Genomic DNA, 3,857 nt, shown 5'->3' on the forward strand with positions numbered 1-3,857 from the left:
CCTAATTTACGATTTACATTTATGAAATGCCACTATAGCGTCTTGCATGGCTTGAATGATATTGACATTAGTATAGCTGTTTCTTCTTAAAGCTGTAGACTTTCAGCTAAGCTAAAACACCTGTACTGATGTAACGGGTAGAGTATGGTGTTGAGTAGGAAGTGCCACTTGGTGTCTGGCGACGCAAGCCAATCGCGTGCCGAGTGTAATTAGGTGGCACAGGTGGCATGTCATTTCAAATGGTGGCGGGAGCCTGCCAAATATTGCTTTGTTGGTGGTGCAGTGGAGCTGGGAGGTTGTGTTTGTTGTGCCGGCCGTGAAGTCGGAAGGTTGTGCGTCTGTAGTGCGAAAACGTGAGGGTAAGTTAATTTCTTCTAAGCGCTCATCTTTCCAGTGTTGTAATTTCACATGGTTGATTTCACGTTTGTTTGTTTTGTAGTTTTGTAGTGACCGTATGCAACGTGCCTACATTGTCTTTTGGGAGTTTGCTTGGTGAACTCTGAGTAACACGGGAAGTGTCTGGATCGCAGTTGATGTAAGTTGTGACTTATCTCTCGCCATGGCTAACCATCGGATGTTTGTTGTATCGTTGACCCTTACCGCTGCCCTTGTTTGTTGGCAGATACTGCACTGAGCTGCCGACGCTCGCATTTAATCCTTCCTACAGAAGCACGGGCGCTCGCGTTAAACCCTCCTGCGCTTCATTGTTACAACTTCATGGGAAAGTTTCACCAACCTTTAACTACACCGGTCTCAATGTAAGTTCCCTGACTCAGTCTTGTCCTTGCTGCCGCCTTATAATTTTGCTAGATGACTGCCTGACTTGGCTTGCTATTGTGTTTGCATTGTAGCCCAAGAACAAAGCGTCAGCTGACTGATGGGCGGCCGGTGAACGCGCGTCTCTCCAGTCCTGAGGAGGACTATTTTAGGAGTCACAGCCACTGTTTTTCTTTCGTTAATTTGTTTATGTTTTCTTTTTGAGTTTGGTGGGGCAAACTTCAGCATTTTAATCGGATCGACTGTGCGCAGCTTTGGGCCTACAGACCATAGGTGAGCCACTACGTGGCCCAGCGCAGTAACTCCTGTTGCTCGTCTGTTTGCTAGCTCTGTGTGTGTGTATGCGTGTGTGAGAGAGTGTGTTGGTTTGTGTGTCCTTGTTTGTTTGTGTGTCCTTGTTTGTCTGTGTTTGTCTATTTAACCGCTTAGGGCTATGTGCAATATATTTGTCTGAGGACAGTCCTTGTTTGCAGTGCTGAATGTGTGCGGTGCAGAATCAAATAACTATCAGTGTGTACAAATATTTATCTAAACTTGTGTGCAGTGAATATTGTGTGCAATATACAGTGTGAAATCAATTAGTATTATTTCCTTTATGCACATTTATTTTGGTTTGAAGTCATCACCTGTGAATATTGTACCACGCTTGTTTGATACTTATTTATTGACTATCCAACTACAGATTGTTGCTTCATGCCTGAGCGGCTACTATTTATTGTATGTATTGCCTCAAGTATTTGTTAATACATTTTCTACTTTTGATTACATCAGCCCCAATTGTTACTTCACACGAACAGCCTGCATTAAGGCATTTAAGAGGTCAAAAGGTGTTTTGCGTTCAGTAGGGCCCCCTTCTGGTTACACTGAAATTATTTTTTTTGTGTTTATTTTATTTTTGTTTTCTTTACATTCATGTTAAACTCACTCCCAAGTTCACTTGACTGACGCCTTCACGAGATCACGCCTGCACGAGAGTTGCGTGGGGTAGAAAGCAGGTGGAGAAACATCTCAATCCCAACTTGAGTTTAAGATCAGGCTTGTCCACAGCTGTTGTGAGTTTATCACCCCCTAAAAGCATGGAGGCAGAGCACTTAGCCCTCCACACACTGCACAGACCCAATCTGTCACTGGAGCTGAATGCGTGTCTCCAGCTTTGGCATGCCTTATACCCTGCCCTTCCTCACACACACTCACACACGGACACACCAACATCTCTGCCTGGCCGTATACAATTAACTGCTCGTTTTTTCGTGCCTGTGCTTAGCGAAGCGTGCAAGTGCAGCTGTCTCGGTAAATGCATAAGGGTGGGCACAGGAGAGCTTCAGGAGCACAAGAGGTGTGTGTGTGTGTGTGTGTGTCTCACACTCCTCCCACTCCCACCCCATCACACACACAGCCTACACATACACACTTCTCTGTCACGCCTGTCAATTCCAATATCAGAAGTAGCGCTCTGATCCCCACCCCCAGCCGACCCTCGATGACCAGCGCTACTGATCTAATTGCCCGTTGCTCCTGCATGCCGTGACTGGTAGGGGGGCAGGAGGTGAGGAGGGGGGGCAAGGGATTAAGCACTTGGTGTGGGACACTGTGGTGGCTAGCGTGTGTTTCATCCACCAACCCAGTGCCACACTAACCATCGCATGCCTAAGGGAGGGTGTGTGTGTTTGGGATGGGGGTGGGGTGAGCGCAGCGGATTGTGTGCGTGCAATGTGTCCTCCTTTTCTTGCTCTCTAGCTCCCTCTCTTTCCCTCTCGTGCGCATACACATGTGCGTGCAGACACGGTCACGCAAGTCCAGGAAGACAAGCTCATGCCAATGAGTCCAAATCACGCTCACACAAGAACACACACAAACAACACTTATGCCTAAGCTTTGACAGTCATAACCAGTCATAGTTCTCACTCAACAGATCCAACATAAGTCTTATTTTTCAAAGGCCTTATTGGAACATGTGCACAATAGGCCTATTAAAAAAAAAACAAATATCATGTGTTGACCTAACACTTGCAGGGTAGGAATTTCACGGCGACCACGACGGCCATGGCGCCCCCTTCTTTTAATATTCTGCTTTGCGTCCTACTAATAGCGATTTTTATTTAGCCCGTGGCCTGTCAAAATAATCTTACCATTTACAGCGCAAATTAATTTAGCCTTTTACGCAGTGGAGAAAGTGACAGCGCAAGAAAGAAAGTGCGTCCAAATTCACCCATTCTTCTCAGTTGAACTACTCGCGAAGTAGCCTATTCATCACACAGACATCACAAGTATCACATGAAAGAGCTTTTTCTCAGCTTTTAAACGATGTTAGCCGATAATTGCTGTGTTGAAAGTAAATAATATAATTCAATTTAATCATACATTCTACTGAAGGTTTTGCGACCATGATCTCCCTACCCATTCATCTCGGTGGAATACTTCACGAACCCGTCTTTTAACACATGTCAAACCACAGAATATCAAAATAAACAGCAGACCTTACCGAACACAAAGGTGTAAAGCAGTCCCCTGTACAGTTAGCCGTTCCAGAGTAATCCAGTTTTGAATTTGCAGTAAATTTCGACATGCATGGATGTCTCCAAATTTGGGCTTTAAGTTTTACAATGTGTTTAAATTGTTCCACATGATTTCATAACGGGCCAAATACAAAATAAATGTTACAAATATCGCCTAGATATTGGTAAATCAGAGGACAGCTGACTAAGAGTTTGTTAAAGTAGCCTTAAAGGGACACCAGGCAAGCTTGATACTTTTTCTCTACGAAACTCCCCCTCGCTCGGTCTGAAGCTCTTTTCCTTTTCTTTGCATCTTCCGTCAAGGGTTTTCGCTGCTTCTTCACTGGCTCTGCCATTATACACACGTTTGCAACAATCGCTAGAGTTTCGTTTGCCTGCCTCTGTGCTGTATGCAGGATGTAAACTGATCCTGCTTCGGTCGGCAGGTAGGATACACCGAACTTGCAAGTGGGATATTCTTCTTACAGGCAGTAGGGGCGGGCGAGAGAGTCTTCATTCGCCCTGTAATGAGTCATTTAACCATATACCAACTTACGAAGATGATTAATTAACACGAAAACGTTG

General features: G+C 45.0%; 1 long non-coding RNA gene across 1 annotated transcript; it reads left to right on the top strand.

The window, feature by feature from the left end:
- Positions 1 to 277: 277 nt before the first annotated feature.
- Positions 278 to 718, top strand: LOC143100716 (uncharacterized). The gene is made up of 3 exons (XR_012981930.1): positions 278 to 359; positions 440 to 535; positions 623 to 718. It is a non-coding gene; the product is annotated as an uncharacterized LOC143100716 (long non-coding RNA).
- Positions 719 to 3,857: the final 3,139 nt, after the last annotated feature.

The sequence above is a fragment of the Alosa pseudoharengus genome, unplaced genomic scaffold (genome assembly GCF_046254945.1).
Source record: "Alosa pseudoharengus isolate Yale_2024_CS ecotype anadromous, Long Island Sound unplaced genomic scaffold, YU_APseudo_1.1 YU_APseudo_1.1_scf_3, whole genome shotgun sequence".
NCBI lineage: Eukaryota > Metazoa > Chordata > Actinopteri > Clupeiformes > Clupeidae > Alosa > Alosa pseudoharengus.